The 18,421-nt window shown below is 37.5% G+C and overlaps 1 long non-coding RNA gene across 1 annotated transcript; it reads right to left on the reverse strand.

The window, feature by feature from the left end:
- Window positions 1–366: 366 nt before the first annotated feature.
- LOC125267666 lies at window positions 367–12,563 on the reverse strand. Its single transcript, XR_007184705.1, has 4 exons — window positions 12,336–12,563; window positions 11,779–12,079; window positions 9,775–9,900; window positions 367–893 (listed from the first exon to the last, which is right to left on the reverse strand). It is a non-coding gene; the product is annotated as an uncharacterized LOC125267666 (long non-coding RNA).
- Window positions 12,564–18,421: the final 5,858 nt, after the last annotated feature.

Below are 18,421 nucleotides of genomic sequence, written 5' to 3' on the forward strand. Positions count from 1 at the left end.
ATCAGAGAGCTACGAAGTGATTCAGTCAAATTATACATATTAAGTTTCCAACAAACAAAGACTTTCAAAATTGATTAGATAAATAAGTAAATGATCATAAAACCATCCTACTTCCTTTTATCATACAAGTACACTTTCACCTCAGTCCATCAACATCCCATAATAATCACCAACATCGCATAATAGTTGTGTCCACTTGACCACGTGTGTAAATAATTATTAATTGGAAACATCTTATCTAACTCCCTAACTTCTTTCCAGCGGACTGACAGGGTCATTATTCTTACTTCTCACAGAAACTGTGGATTAGTATTGCAACATCAAAGAAAAATGGAAAAGCATTAAAACAATATATCTGAGTTTTTATTACCAAATGTATGACAGTAAATAACCCAATACTTAGACATAAAAATAAAAGGTAACATGTATATCTCCGTGCTCATCAATCAAAATCTGACCCTTACATGTACAGCATAACCTCCGTTGGGTTCGTCCCCTTACATTCATAGACAGTTAGCACTCGTTTGAAAAGTCCTGTAAGAAACGTCATATCTTAAACACAATAAAAGACAAAAAATCTGTTTTCAAAACAATGGTTACATACATATATCTATACCTCAACAAAAAAAAGATCATACAAAGAAATCTATGTAACTCATGTAAGATTAACAAAATTAACCATGTCTAACATTGATTAAATACATACATTTCTCTTGCATAACACTTAATCTTCTTATTAATCACAGTATTTATCAAAGTTTGGTACTGATAGTCAGGTTTGGTGAATGCCTGTACTTTAGGCTTTACATCCAAATGTTCTCCATTTCATCTCATTATAAGTCTGAGGGTGGATTTGATGGTGTGTGTTTCCTGTTCCCCCAACACCCTTTCATCTGAGGATGACAAACAGAAGTGATTCAATTAAAATATCAAACATTCATGTCATGAATCCAAGTATTTTGTTAGCTTTTAATCTGACTGTGAGAAAACAATGTTCCAGTAAAGCATGATCATAGAGAACAGTTTAGTTCTCAAACCTGTTGTTCTCAGTCATATTAACACTGGACACTGTGAATGTCCTCTTTGTCTGACACACCCATCTTAGTGTCTATTCATTAGCTCAGGGATATAAGCCCACTGTCCTGCAGAGTTTAGCTCCAATGCTGATAAAAACTCTTTCTAGTGATCTTGAAGACAGTGATTATCTTGTTCAGGTGAGTTTGATTCAGGTTGGAGCCGAACTCTGCAGAACAGAACAAAGTTCATCCCTAAAACCTGATGATTTAATCTGGAATATTTGATTAGAGCAGTGGTTCTTTGAACTGAACATGTGCTCTCCTTTCGGATTGGAATTATGTGGGAATACCATGTACGGTGTTGAGACCACAGGATTAGGGAAACATTGAAAATGTGCTATATCTAAAAAATAAAGACGTACATGTTTTATTTAGTTAATTTTGTTAGTTTTTTAGCTTTAACTTACTAACAATATTTATACAGTAATTATGAGTATTTAAGACCTTATTTAAGCACATCCAGTTATGTTTTGTTGAATTTCTGAATCTCACTCAAACAGATTTCTTCCAATAGGAAAAAATTGATTACATATGAATATATATATATATTTCTAACCCCAAACGATCGTCCACTGATCGGATCCAGCTAATAATCACTTACTTTGATTCTAAATATCTGCAAACTTGACGCTCACAGAAACTGGTCATATTTTAATGATGTAAAAGATGTGCATGCGCCGCTCATGCCGCAAAGAAAAGATTCCCACCCCTACCACCCAAGATCATGGATTCCATTCCCAGGAAAATGAACCAGAGATGGTCTTATCTTTGGGAGATACAAGAGTCCGTGGCTCTACCATTGGATTAAGCCTAACGGCTAACTCACATCATGTGTGTCTTGATAACCAATCACATTACAGCCTTGGTATCTTTGAATTATGCACCAGTAATCACTGTTTGCAGATACCACTGAATGAGAAGTGCTGTAAACTGAATCAGGCCGTGCTATTGTCCAGGACTTCTCTTATAAAAAAGCATTTTTTTCTTGCTGTAAACTAAAAATAGGTCCAAAATGAATTGTTTAAGAGCAATCATGTTGAAGATTTGGGGCAGTCGATTCATTAAACGTTAAGTTATTTCCTCTCAGAAGTAGTTTATTCAGCGGAGTGAATCCTCCATTGACACCCATTAAAAACAGCTTCTTGTCTTTGTGTACTGCACAGTTACCAGGCGTTACGCTTCGAGTGAACCTTCAACCTTAGCTAAGAAAGTGTAAAGCCTGGTAACTGGTAAAGAAACAAAACATACACAAGAAATACTGGAACACAAAATAAAAGCAAACTGAGACATTAACACTAAGTTGTCCAGTTTGCTTTTATTTTGTGTTCCAGTGATTTTATTATGTTTAGTTTCTTTAATAGAGTGTGTGAATTATTTGTCTAATTGATTTAATGATCATATATATATATATTTTTTTTTTTCCAGGCACATCTTACCATCTCCTAACCACATTAATCTTGATAACTATTAATAATGTATTTAATCATTTATAAGTGATATATAATTGTTCATAAAGGCAAATGAAAAATGCCTTTGTAATGGTGGCGGCACATCCAAAAATAATCTTTCAAATTTTTAACTAAATTCTATTAAATTCGGGTGCCAGATAGGATTCAACCTATCAACATGTACAAAATATACCATCAGTTACATAAAATTAAAGAAAATACAACACTTTAAATCATGACACAAAACTGGATGCAGATCACTTCAATATATTTTCAAATTCAAGCAATTGGGGGAAAAAATACAGCATTTTTATCAACAACTCACACTTAAAAGTCAGTCCGGGAATGCTTGTTAATAACGGCAGTTTCAAGTGTCCATTTCACTCCATGTTATCACAGCAAAAAGAAACAAAACAACAAAAACACACAAAAAACAGGGAGTGAAGCAAACTATTAATTAAATAAACAACTTTCTCAAAACTTCCAAAGTTTGACAAAAGAAAATATGCCAATCAGGTGATACACGAAAGTACAGACGTGAATGTGTGACTTTGTTGGCTAGTGTGTGTGTTGTGGTGCTGAGTGTGTGTGTGTGTGTGTGTGTGTGTGTGTGTGTGCATTAATTGTTTTGGGAATGACATCAGAGTTTGAGGGGTTCAGAGGACTTGTGTGGAGAAGAAATACGTGAGCATTTTTAGCACTCTTCTGCAGGGAAAACAGCACGGCATTGCTCTGCAGACAGTGTTAGGAGTAAAGCGCTGCTTGGATCACCACTCTGGAGGATACAGTCAGCGAGCAGCATCATGGAAAGAGATGAATTCTTCAGCAGGTAAGTGTGTGTATAACTGCAGAAGTTCTCTCTTTTCCTGAGACTCCAACTCCTCCGATGTGGGGTAGCATGGTTTGAGGTTACAAACTTGTGCTGTGCGGATGTCGTCTCTTGTTTCCTCCAGTCTACCAGATCATTCAGAGGGCCAAACCGCTTTAATACTCGGTAAGGACCTTTCCACTTTGGTGTAAATTTCTTAATTTAACTACGTCCTCTGCAGTCACCAAGTTAATGAAGGACACTTCTCTTCTTCATGCTAGGGAAAGCACTGACTGTTCTGTACAAACAAGCATTAGTCACATCAAGAGATCCACTTGTTTCACTTCGTCTCAGTATTTGTTCACACATTATACCTGATGATTGGTCTGGGCAATTCTTGGTCCTTCAAAACGAGCACAGGAATGTTTAACTCTTTCTCATTGGTCACAGGGGATGCCAGCTTGAATGTCAACTCCACCCATCTATAATGCATACTTGGGAGCCTGTGTCCCATAATGCTTCGGTCTTTTTTCCCTGTAGATAACAGGTAACAAGGCACTGTTTCCCCACTAAGGACGTGATGGCAGAATGCTGGTTAACTTGACAAGGGGCAGTTAAAATAGTATCAAGCGACTGGGACTCACACCCTGTCCCTCGGGAGTAACCCGCTCCTGTTAACGGAGCTCCAAGCGGAGGTCCGGCACCTTTAGTCTTACAGCCAGCGGAGAAGTGTTCGCTGCTGCCACAGTGGTAACAATGGGTTCTTCTGCTTTGTGCTGCTGGAAATGGGAACATTGTCCGGCTCGTGAGGGACGGGGCTGGAGGAACTGATGGCAAATGCATCTGGAACAAGCCTGATATCCAATAGGGTAATCCACTAAAATATTTAACAATACATACATGTAATACACATGTAAATCAACAACAATATAAACAGACTACCCGTTTGTGGCAATGCTACAGGTTTATGTAAAGATTATTTTAAGTTGACTTAAATTAAAAGTTTAAAGCCTATTAAACCTTAAAAAAGTATAGCTTTCAATTATACTGATATGTTGAATTTGTTTCAACATTCACATTGAATCGCCAAAATAAAGTATTACAATATAAAAATATATTAAAAAACGTAAAATAGAAAAAATGTATATTGGAATAAAATGCAAGTTTTTGTGAAGCATTTGCAGTATTTCAATCTCTAAAAACAGCGGGACATTCAAGAACACTTAAAGACGGAGTTCACCCATAAACACAAGATAAAGAGCTCAAGTACAACCAGGTGTGCTCTAATAAATCAGTGCTGTCAGTTCACCAAAGGCCAGGGTACGGCAGACTCTGATGTAGGGCGATATGATCAACATGGTGAAATGTAAAACAATTTGTTAAATATCTTTGCAGAAAATATGCCTGAAATATGAAGGCAAATGTTGTACAAACTTATCTTAAACACATCCTATATACTCAGAAATAATATAAAATAAGAAAATGCTAAATATTTCTTAGCCAAAAATAGCAATAAATAACACCAGTAATAGGCTATTATTGACAGCAAATGCTTTGTAAAAACAGAAAACAGCAGCAGCTTTCAGCACTTGGGTAAAGTTGGTTTTATATTCGCACATTCGGACATCCATATTCACTAGCCTTGTTAATCACACTACATTGGACATTCAGTGGACATTCACAAGTAAATATGCCATTAAAACAATACTTGCCTATTTTGATCGACTGTGAAAAATGTTGTAAGTTGACAATCGTTGGTTGTCAATATCATGTCGCTGCTGAAAATTCGCAAACATAAATTTATTGCACATTTATTGGAAAGTCTGAGTTTATCAGAAGTCCGAATGTGCGAATATAAAACCAACTTTACCAAAGTGCTTTCAGCCTGTTTCCATCATGCAAACATGAAATATCAAACAGGTTTTTTTGTTTGGCGGACATGTTTAGGTGTTGCACTGCGTCTCATTCCTGAAACAGCATTGTAAAAACATGGCGGACAAGTAAAAAAGTCGTGCGTTTAATAACTTTGCCTTTTTTCTCATGCCTGCGTCTCATTTTTATAACGCAATAAAGCATTTCTGAATGAACAGCTGCTTAAAGAACACATGAAATCAAAATTGATCCTGTTTACTTTATTAGTTCATATTACTAGTCTTGTGGTGAATAATTAATCCGAGCAAGTTAAAACAGAAAAAAATTGTTTGTTGCGGTAAATTTTTAAACAAAATCTGAAAAGTTACTTCCGGTCTGGAATTTTTGCTTCACAAAAACTTGTATTTTATTTTATTTCCTTCTCTGATAACGTCAGTTTGAGGTTGAAAATGCGCAAACCACTCCTCTGCAACTGTTCATCTGCTATGAGTGAGAGATGGAGAGGAGGAGCGCTAAAGTAAAACTCTGCCCTCTATTCAATATTCCCTTTCACTTGGAAATGCGTCTGTCACGGGTGTTTTGGGTTTGTGTTCATGTTTTGTATTTCATGTCTTTTATCCTGGACTGTAGTTTTTTGTCTCATGTTGGGCCATAGGGCATGGGAGGAACTGGGCATAGCAGAGGTGGGCCTGGGCCGTGGAGTGTGGGAGGACCAGGGTCATGTTTTCTGTAACATAGGGAGTCCACTGGAGGCGAGTGTAGTAGAACCCAAGTGCAGTTTAATGACAATAATCCAAAACACAAACGTGAACAGGAACATGAAAACAGACTTGACTTGACTTGACTTGACATGACATGACATGACATGACAAAAACCGACAGCAGGTTACATTTACACAATACATGACCCAGGAACATGGGGAAGACAATGGCTATAAATACAATAACTGATGGAACACAAGACTAGGACGACCAATGGGGAAGTGACACAAGGAACAAGTGAACCAATGACAGAACAGAACTGAAAACCACATGACTATAACCAACCAATCAGAACATGACACATGGACTAAGGGAGAACATGAGGAGCAAGGGAAGCATGACACAAACAAGAAACATAAATCAAACTACAAAATAAAAGTAATACAAAAGAAATACAAAACATGAACACAAAACCAAAAACACCCGTGACAACATCACAACACTGGACAAAAGTCGTTTGCAACTTGCGTTCAATTAGACATGTTGACAATACAGCAATGATAATTTTCCGTATTAGGAGAAGAAAATGATCCGACCTCAGGATGGCGCCGGCGCGCCTGATTATCCGCTCTCATGTGACGCTCTATAAACGTAGAACACATCACTGTTCTTAAAGTCCACTTGAACCGCTTGCTAACATTTTTTATTCAAAATCATGATTTCTCGATTAAAAAAATAATAAAATTGAGGCAAAACATAAATTCGAATCAATTGAAAAAAATCGGAAAAACTGCCCAGCCCTACTCTGATGACATCATATCATACTCCCTCAACATGACAGTCCCCCTTAAAATACAGTGGCTGCGTTCAGAACCACATACTTCCCTAGTACTATATATATAATGAGTAACAGATTGTCCCTCACATGTTCTCCCACTCTTGCTTCAGGGTTTGGGGGTTCAGGAGGGCCATCATGAAGGTCTTCCTCATCCTCTGGCTCAAAGATGTCCCCATTGAGAAGGGCGAGATTGTGAAGAACAGCACGTGACCACCTCAGGCACGAAGGCAGGGTTTACCTCTAAGGCCTTGAAGGAAATGGAGCGCCAGCGTGTTTTCATCATGCCAAAGGCTCACTCTACTATGCTTCATGTACAGGAGTGCTTGCTGTTGAAACGAGCCTGCACAGCGTTCTCTACAGGCTTCCTGTAAGGGCTGATGAGGCAGATGGGTGCACTCAGGCAGGGATAGCCACCATCCCCAAGGATGATGGGGATATAGGCTTCCGGCACACACAGGGCTGTTCCTTAGCACCCTGGCATCATGCACAGACCCAGGATATCCCACAAAGACATCAAGGAACTTCCCCTGGTGATCAGTGATGGCCTGGAACTGGATGTGATGAAACAGCTTCCTGTTGTAAGAACAGTGGGAGTTATTTGCTGGGGGTTTAATCCAGACATGGCAGCCGTCTATAGCACCAGCAGCTCTGCTGAAAGCTGGTGACCCAGCCAGCTGTGCAAATCCTGCTCCCACTGCCTCCAGGTCATCAACGGTTGGAAAACAAATCCTCAAAATTCCCATGATGGCTTTGCTCACTCTGTGTACAATGTCTTGGGGATACCGAAGGTCTGTGAAACACCCTTTAGGATGCTGCATGGGCCAGCCAGTACAGGAAGACAAGCACCTCGATGTCCCTCTCCCATCCATGGTCAGATTCCAGCCTGGGTGCACCAATGAGGGACATGATGGACAGCAAAGACAGGTGAAGGTGGGCACGGAGGTCAGCTGCTGAACGGGAACAGCTGTGTTGAGATGGCAGTAGGATGTGAAGTTCACCGCCTGTAGATGTGTGATAGTTTGTTAGAACAACACATTTGATTTGTTTCATGTGGTGTTGACTTTTATATGCATTCATTTATTGTGATTTATTGTGTATGAATAAATTAATAAATTTCTTGACTTAAAATTGAAGTATACACAGCTTCATCTGTATAGTTTGTATTCATGCATAGCTATGTCATATGACAAAATTCATCTTGTTGTACTAAAATATATCATTTTCAGTAAGAAAATATGTAATACAATTAAGTGTTGGTCAGTATTTATTATTGTGCATAAGTGTTGGGGTGGGTTAATTAGCAATGTAATTCATTTTGAGGTCATTTAAATTAAGTAGTGATACTTACATTTTTCGAGTATAAAATGAACTTCTTCTCCAAAGGCGAGATCTTCGAGCAGCAGCCCGATGTCTCCTTTGTGCAGACACTCCAACCATTGTAAACGCTGACACAAACCTGGGTCGACTGTCGAGTTACTGATGCAGTCAGGTGTCAGTGCACCTGTCACTCATATCTTTTAAGTTGTTGCGCTTGTGATAACGTTGTAGGTCACATGATAATGTCAACATGGCGGATGATGTCGGATCTCATTCATACTCAACGAGATTTGGCTATTAATACCTACTCTTTTAGCGCTCCATAAGTAAGTACCTATTAAAGTTAAATACCTACTCATTGAGTATGTGGTTCTGACCGCAGCCACCGTGTGTGTGTGTGTGTGTGTGTGTGTGATTTGTCCAAAGATGAATCCTATTGCTTTAATAATAAGTTGTGTGATGTAAGAAAACAAACACAATAACTTTTATTTAAAATTTTAAAATTACCACTAATAATAGATGAAATCAGAGGAGCACTTATTAACAAATTTATCATTAGACATTATCGAATCATTATTATAGCATTTAAAATCTATTTTTGGCACTTTATTACATATTGTGAAGTTTTGCACTTTCCCAGGAGAAACAGACAGGAGACGAGAATTCAGATTGAAAGCACCCAACGGACAGTGGTTTATTTCCTGAAGGTTTACAAACTAAAACGCAGGTATCAGGAGGTGTCTTAACTTCCCCAAAAATAACAAAACGCAGAAAGAGCTTGACTAATGTTTCTTCTGCTTGACTAACGTTCAACTCAATTCTTCTTTACTCCACACACTGTATTTGCCCCTCTCTCCTAACTCGTTTTCCTCCCGGACACCTCCTCCCAACAGCAGGTGAATCAAGTCAAACACATTGATCACAGAGAATAAACAGTGCCGTCGCGACACTATATATAGCAAAAGCCACAAATTAAAAAACAAAACCTTTTCTTTAAATTGTGAATTATGCAGTGAGTAAATGTGAAAACTCCCGTTTTAAACAATGAATCCGACTAAACTTAACAATTAATCTTTTATTTTCAAACTGTCTCTGCTTTGTTGTTTATAATGAGAGGATTTATGCGTCTGTAGAACTTGGTAACATTTCAATACTCATGTCACAAATTCAACAACAAGATCACTTTGATTTTCTTGCTTTTCTCTTTCATTAAACAATATAAAATTTTATGTTAGATGTAGTAATATAAATCTGTTAATACTGCGCTAATAATATTCTATCAGCTGTATGTACATTAGTCATTTTCAATACTATTTGGGGCAGGTAATGTGGACAGTATGCAACCATAGTTAGATGCTTTTTTGCTAAACTAACACAATACAAACAAGGTGAAGGGTTTCGCTAACACATTCTCAACTGTGAAAGGTTATCCCATTTCTGTGGGAAAAAATCTCGGTCACAGCCAAAAATCGTGCAGTGTATCCCAGGCTTAAAGCAGACGAATCTACGTAGACATACTGTATCTATGTTTGGAACGACATGAGGGCAAGTAGTTGATGACGAATTTTTCATTTTGGGGTGAACTGACCCTTTAACATGAAAAACCCAAAGTGCCTCAGTGTACTAGTGATAGTACAAATTGTTCACAGCATGTCGTCTATGAGTTTTATTAGTTTTTTTTATTTGTGCTTTTAGCTGTCATTTTATACGTACCTTCAGAATCACACAGAAGAAACCAACGTTGCACAGTAGGGATATGACAGCAAACAAAATTAGTAAGTTTTTCTCATAGTGAAGAATTTCTTCTGGGCACTCTTTTTTTTTCTTCTTCTGATTTTTCTATGACAGAATAAAAAACAAAGCCAGAGAATTAGCTCTATACTTTTCCTTTCAATATTCAAGCTGCTGTCCATAATTTTTTTTGTTCAAAATGTACAAAAAGTATCTAATGAGCATGTGCGTCACGATTCCATTATTACTGTGGTACACCTCAGTGTTTATACCCATGGTTGAAATAGGTACTGCAGTCCAAATTCAAAATATTGTTTGCCCCGCCCCCTCCTTCAAAGCAAGGGTGGCCAGCTTGAGGACACGCAACAAGAGGGAGCGCAATTGAAAATAAAAGCTGAGGAGACATAGGCTGCTTTCACACCTGCCTCATTTAGTTCGGTTGAATCATACTAGAGTTCGTTTACCCCTTTGGTGCGGTTCGTTTGGGCAGGTGTGAAAGCAGCAATCGCACTCGGGTGTGCACCAAAGGCAGACCAAACAAGTGAACCAAGACCTACTTGAAGAGGTGGTCTCGGTACACCTTCAAACAAGCTCTGGAGTGGTTCGCTTGAGATGTGAAAGCAATCCGACCCAGTTAACGGACCAACAAATCAAACGATATCATAATTCATAACGGGAAATGTGATATAAAAAGCGGTAGTGTCTGATTCTGTGAGTGAGCACATTATTTACCATAGCTGAAAACCAACGAGCGCCTCTGTTGTGTATTTGCACTTCTCCGTGCGAGAATGCTGTCCCGATGAAGCCTTGATTCCCGCTCTGCTTCATTATAAAATGTATATGGTCTCTCTCAACACACTGACAACAGGTCGCCTACTAGACAGCGCTGGGAAACCAGAGACAGAGAGAGAGAAAGAGCGCATGTTTGAATTTGCCGCAGCATTAATATGAATGTAGTATATAATTTAACAGCGGGAAAGACGGCTACATTTATAAAGTGTTTGCGTGTGTCTCGACAGTTACAAATAAAGCCACAATAAGCTTATGGAGCGAACTTGTCAAACATTATTTTGATAGATGATGCAGAGAAAACTCTGACCAATAAGAGGACAGTTTTACATGCATGTGACTTGCCTAAACGCATTTTGGTACGCTTTGAAATGTTGCCATGTGAAAGCGAACCGAACCAAGAAAAAAAGCAACATTGTAACAAATTTAGTCCCCGTTTCGGAAACAAAACAAGCGATCCATAAGTGTGAAAACACCCTTACACACTGTAAGCTGATGAGTTGATTTATCTGTTTTAATATGCTGTCATTCATAGAGATTTTTAGATGGATTCAGAGGCTTTTTAGGTCAGGTAGAATCTTGCTGGTTTCCATGGCTTCCATGGTTTCACACAGACCAAAACAAAGACAGACATTCCAACACGGAACGCACATTTTAGAGTAGAATATCTGGCTGTAGCATTGATTTTCTGAGAAACTAGTAGGTGAACTTAGCATGTTTCCTAAACATCTGCAAACATATCGGGGTATTTTATGCTTGATTAAAGTGAAAATCTTACATAGAGCCCCTTTAAGATTAGTTCAAAATTAATCTTTTCATGTAGCACATTGTTATATTGCATCATGTTTATCAACAGGGGTGCACATAAGTGGTACGCAGGTATGCATGCGCGGTAAAATAAATGATCTGTGTTCACAGCCTCACACATTTAGGAAGTATTTTTCAACCATGACGGGACATTTCGGAATGACGTCTTTTCAACAGTAATTAAACGTCCAAATGTTTGCTGCTGGCACTAGACTTTGGTCCTGTTTATTAACCGTTAGAGTGCCAAAAGTTACGGACTGCAGCTTTAATAAGAAACTGACTGTACTTCTCAATCTTTGCATGTATAGAATGTTCTCATTCGCATTGTTTACATACTAAACACAGGCCAACGTGTTTTATAATAAAATGATATACATAAGACACACTTACCTATCCATAACCAAGTGAACCTGCCAACAGTAGTGTTTTCTTCCAAATTAAATTCACACCAGTAAAGCCCAATGTCTTCGGCAGTTGCATTTAAGAGGGTGACGGTAAGGTTGGGAAGGGCTCCACTTACACTGATTTTGGATTCATTCATTGTTTTATAGATGTTCTGGTTTGTAGAAGTAGAAGATTTCCTGTTGTTTATTTGCTGCTTCTTGTTTGTAAATGTACACTCCATCCTGAGGTGTCTTATCTACAGCGCACTCGATGAAGATATCATCCCCAATTTCTCTGATTAAAGTAACTGTTTTAAGAAAGGCAAATATTGAGACTTTTTTTCTATAAACACTTACACACTGATGAATCTGCAAACTGCCTTGCATCTCAAATAATTTCAAAATTTAGTACAAGATGCATTAAAAAAATTCATTTACACGTGTACTTAGTCTTTTCTTAACTAATGCAACACAACATTAACTACTACAGGGCACAGACCGACCAATAGCGAAATAATCCATGCAAGTAACAATGGAAAGCACAATGTGAGCCTGTAACCATACCTGTAATCACGGATGAGTCTGTCCATGAGATGCAGCAGATGATCACTAGAAAACTGCATCTCAAAACACGCTGCATCTTCAAAGCTTCTCACTGAATATATTCACGTATTATTCACTGTGTGTGGATAATCTTGACTTCGTAGTTTGCTTGTATTCCTTATTTTTGCTTTTCTTTTTGAGCATTAAGAAGAACAGCCGGACAGAGCCCCAGACAAAAAAGCTGCTGACTGAGTCTGACTAGAGCCGGTGAAAAACAGTTGCGACACTCCCGTAGGCTTCCAGAGGAACTGTGCATAAATGCGGAAGTAATGAGTCTCGTGGAGCAGTTGCAAACACTGATAGTTCCAGCTCAAGATCCATTAATGTACTAAAAACATATTTAAATCAGTTCATGTGAGTACAGTGGTTCAATATTAATATAATAAAGCGACAAGAATATTTTTGGTGCGCCAAAAAAACAAAAAATGACTTATTTAGTGAGGGCCGATTTCAAAACACTGCTTCAGGAAGCATTGGATCATAAATGAATAAGTGTATGAACTGTAGGTTGTGTGCTCTCACTTCTCAATAAAATGTTTGGGAAACGTGTATTTAATCTGTTCTTCAATGTATTAACCTTAATACTGTTTCCTCTTTCCTGCAGAACATCTTCTATTGACATATTATTACACAGTAAAACAACACGTAATACATGTTGATTACCTTTTTCTAATGCTTCATTCATGAAATGGACACAAAATTTTGTTCCATTGTATTTTAAATTTAATTTTAGGGCCATAAAGACATTTAAAAGAAGTACATGCCATTTACCTCAAATTTTGTCTTTGATTTTTCTACTTTTTTATTTTTTATTTTAAATAGTAATTTTCTTTTCCCTCAGATGCTGTGAAGAGCCCAGATGCTACAGACATTGATGCAGCAGTGGAGGAACACCTGAAGCTGTTGAGGAAAAAAGTCATCTCTTTCTTGCAAATGAAGCTCAAGAGCTCCAGAAGTCAACATTAGATTTTATTGAGCAAAACAACAAAGCCGAGATGTATGCAGGACATCTGAAAATGTCTGTTCAAGTCTCCATCTTTATACCTTTTTCTTATCAGCTGTTAAACAATGATAATACAGCTCAATCTCCACCACTGGAATTGCATTGCATTTCTGTTTTGACATATGTGTTCTTTTACAGCCTTCATCGCTCCTCATCAATAGTATTCTTTCTGCTAATAAACTCACACATATTGTAACTTTGACAATATAATTTAGGTGTCATATACACCTAATCTAACAGTGAAGTTTACTAAATAAAACGAGTTAATTTCACATGTTACACAAAGAGAAATTGATAAAGATCAAGACTAATAAGTAGTGCCACTCATAAAAAAACATGTATGACATATTAAATAATAGGCCCAAGTTATATATTCTGTACTAATTATTTTCCATTTGCTTTTGTTTTATCTTGGGATGTTTCTAACTCAAGCAAGTGATCAGCTAAAGACAAAAAAGAAGGAATGACTTCAAATGACACCAACTCTGAATCAACATAACTTCCAAAACCATGTTGACTAGTAGATGACGATCTGAGAAACTCCATGATCCTTGCTGTTTTTCACTCTGAATAAAGTGAGCTGAATATTCTGTTTGATTGTCATCTGCACTAAATTTCACTACGTTCAATCTACTGTATTTTGCAAAAGTGAATTTAAAGATGACTTAAACTCTCTTTGTGTTTAGGATGAAACAAGTTATGAAGTAAAATATCTACTTCCCGCCAGACCACCTTCCGTATTTGCCATTCACAAAGCTTATTCAATCAATCAAATCACAGAGTCAATGATATTCATACACTGGATTAGGGGATAAGCAGAAGGTGAAATACAGTGTAACAGAACACAAAAATGAAATATCTATCAAGCCATCCTAGGTCTGTATGACTTTCTTCTTTCTGATTAAAATAATCAGAGAAATATTAATAAATATCCTGACACATCCGAGATTTGTAATGGCAGTGAACGGGATCAATGAGTATGAGCTGAAGAAAGTTTCTCCATCCATATCCATCCATCACAAACATACTCCACAAGGCTCTGGGGGTTAATAAAGGCCTTCTGAAGCAAAACAGTGCATTTGTGTAAAAAAATATCCATAATTAAAAAAGTTATGAAGTAAAATATCTACTTCCCGCCAGACCACCTTCCGTATTTGCCATTCACAAAGCTTATGCTACGTCCTACGCTTTCCCTATTCAACTTATGGAAAAAGTGTAACTGACATGGCATGAATGTGACTAACGCTTTAAATTAATTATTAACACCAGCTCTCTGTGTATTCTGCAACTGTTTCAGAGCAGCGCACACCATTTTTCATCGCACTGTGTGAAATACAGACTGAACTGTGGCTCAAACCACCCAACCGCATCTGTAACATATCTACATCTGTCAGTTGGATAAAGAAAACCGGATTTGCTAATAAAGATTTGATGGATGACGATGGTAATGAAGGTAAAGATGATTACAGTGACATACAGGAGTCATATATTAGTATGCACCAATCCGTTATTATTAACGCACAAACAAACTGTGTATGTCCGGTGCATTCTTTCTCTTCTCCGATTCTGAAGCTCTCTCGGTTATCTTATTGTTAGCTTATTGTTGCGCCGGTTCAGGTGTTTTTTCAAGAGCTATTTCTAGAAAGTTCCCTCAGTGCTGAACATTGATTGGAATATTGCTCTTGACTATTACATTCTTGTCCTTTTCTCAGGAAATAATGGGAGTAGCTATGTCCATCTCACAGAATCCGTCTCTGCAGTTCATCCCAACCAATGAATCCCAGCAGCAGGAAACAGACGTACTATTTTACCTGCTGATGTTTTATTAATTTTTTTTATTCTGCATTACAGCAAAAGAGTAAAATATTCCTGTAATATAATAATTACTTTTGTAATGTGTTACTCCCAACACTGCTGACCACAAACAGACTAAACACGTGATAACATCTCACCCCCTATAAAAGTGATCTGTGGACATTTGCATTTATAAATATTATATTTTCCTGTTTGATATTCTGTATAGGTTTCGTTTTTGACTGCCGCTGTTGTGTAGGTTACTATGTGAGGACTTTTATTTTGCCGTGTTTCCACAAGCTCATGGTGCAGCGAACGCTCAAAACCTGCCCTGAATGATCACGAAGCAGGAGTAAACAGAGATGCTCTGACTATGAAGTAAACCTGCTTCTCACTCCAGATGCAGAAGTGAAACCACATGTATTAGAAAACTGAAGTGAAAATCACAAACTGTGCATTTACTGTATATTTCTGAGCAGAATTTGAAAGTTCTCTGATTGTTTCACAGTAAATCAGTGTTTCTGTTCATGCTCTAAAATTAGTGCCTTAAGCATGATCATCTTCTTCATTTCTTCTCATTTTATTTATTTCAGTTCACCCTTCACAACGTCTCTGTCTCTGACTGTGTTTCTGCCGTCTCTGCTCTATAACACAAGACCAGCTTCACACCATGCTTGCTCTGGGTCTGCTCACCTGTATTTTAGTTAATGATAATTTCATGTTTTGTTCAATTATAGCGCCACCAAGAGGTACAATCCCACCACTATTTTATGTGTACTCAGAGTGAGCCCATACATGTGAACATGTACATTTACAGTAAACACACAACACACCATCGCATTATCCCTAGATATCTTTTGAATCACTATAATGAATATAGCGTATGAATGATGAATAATGCATTCGTGTTGTTTAAATTATATGCACTTACGCACTTTTTGCCAACAAAAACATCTGTAAATCCAGCGCTGAACTGGGCCTTGTTTTTACGAAACCATAAGCTCCAATCCTGAGGGCTTGAGCAGCCACGGAAAAACACAAGATATTCTCCATTCATTTTAACCAATAAATAAATGACTGTAACTATCAGTTTCTATGGTTATAATGACAAATAACGTAAACCTGAACTTGCGTTGATGGGTGTGCTCTTATTCTCTCGCTCAGGTCGACGTGTGCGCCCTTCCGGGAGAAGTGTCCGTACAAGGAATTCTGCTCCCATTGACGTCACTCAGACCGATGCTCGAAAAAAAAAAAATCTGAAACCTGTGACGATTTGGAAGAGAATTTTTGGAACAGAAATACTCCATTTGACCAACTTGTGTTTTGAAACTTTGGCCATGTTTATTATGAGAATCCAACTCTTCAACAGTGTAAATAAGTCAGAATACATGAAATAGCATTATACCCACCTTTAAATAAATTAATTTCTGCTTTATAATGAATGCCACTGTAGCCAAATTTGTGTTTCAATATATAGGTACTTATTTTTCATTCTTGTTCTGTTATGAATAAAATAAACTTAAAGGTGCCCTAGAACATGTTTTTAAAAGATGTAATATAAGTCTAAGGTGTCCCCTGAATGTGTCTGTGAAGTTTCAGCTCAAAATACTCAAAATATTTTTTTTATGAATTTTTTTAACTGCCTATTTTGGGGCATCATTATAAACGCGCCGATTTATGCTGTGGCCCCTTTAAATCTCGTGCTCTCCCGCCCACAGAGCTCGCGCTTGCCTTAAACAGTGCCTAAACAAAGTTCACACAGCTAATATAACCCTCAAAATGGATCTTTACAAAGTGTTCGTCATGCATGCGGCATGCATGCGGGGGATTATGTGAGTATTGTATACTGTTATATTGTTTACATTTGATTCTGAATGAGTTTGATAGTGCTCCGTGGCTAACGGCTAATGCTACACTGTTGGAGAGATTTATGAAGAATGAAGTTGTATTTATGAATTATACAGACTGCAAGTGTTTCAAACTGAAAATAGCGACGGCTCTTGTCTCTGCGAATACAGTAAGAAACGATGGTAACTTTAACCACATTTAACAGTACATTAGCAACATGCTAACGAAACATTTAGAAAGACAATTTACAAATATCACTAAAAATATCATGATATCATGGATCATGTCAGTTATTATTGCTCCATCTGCCATTTTTCGCTATTGTCTTTGCTTGCTTACCTAGTCTGATGATTCAGCTGTGCACATCCAGACGTTAATACTGGCTGCCCTTGTCTAATGCCTTGAACATGGGCTGGCATATGCAAATATTGGGGGCGTACATATTAATGATCCCGACTGTTACGTAACAGTTGGTGTTATGTTGAGATCCGCATGTTTTCCGGAAGTCTTTTAAACAAATGAGATTTACATAAGAAAGAGAAAGCAATGGAGTTTGAAACTCAATGTATGTCTTTATCATGTACTGAACTCTTGTTATTCAACTATGCCGAGGTAAATTCAATTTTTGAATCTAGGGCACCTTTAAAGGATTTTCTGTGGAGTAAGGTACTAAAATAACCAAGTTTATATAAATATTAACAATGTTTGTAAGTATTTAGTTTTATTTACCGGTATTATTATTTAAATTAATTTTATTGTTTGAAATTACGAGGTCTGAGGGGTATTTTCAGATAAAGATACATTTATTTTTCATGCGTTTACTTTCTCTTCATGGCCGGGTTACGTTTCTCTGTGTCATAAATTATAGGGTGAGACTTCTAAAATTTGGGGTGTGATATTTAAATGACGATTGTTTTCAGCCACCATATTTATTAACACCTGTTCATTTGTGCGATGGAATTGGCCACATATGAAAGTTCAATGAATAAAGAACTTTTGAAATAACCGATGATGCTCTTCGATGAGATGTTTCAAAAATACAGTCATGTATTGTCATGTATGTATACAGTCAATACATAATGTTATGTGTATGCCAGGTTAAAGAGATGCGTTTTTAGTCTAGATTTAAACTGACAGAGTGTGTCTGCATCCCGAACAATGCTAGGAAGATTGTTCCAGAGTTTGGGTGCCAAATAGGAGAAGGATCTACCGCCTGCAGTTGATTTTGATATTCTAGGTATTATCAGCTGGCCTGAATTCTGAGATCGCAATGAACGTGAAGGACTATAATGCATTAAGAGCTCGCTCAGGTACTGGGGAGCTAAACCATTTAGTGCTTTGTAAGTAATTAGCAAGATTTTAAAATCTATACGATGTTTAACAGGAAGCCAATGCAGTGATG

Source organism: Megalobrama amblycephala, linkage group LG4, assembly GCF_018812025.1.
Source record: "Megalobrama amblycephala isolate DHTTF-2021 linkage group LG4, ASM1881202v1, whole genome shotgun sequence".
In the NCBI taxonomy this organism is placed as follows: domain Eukaryota; kingdom Metazoa; phylum Chordata; class Actinopteri; order Cypriniformes; family Xenocyprididae; genus Megalobrama; species Megalobrama amblycephala.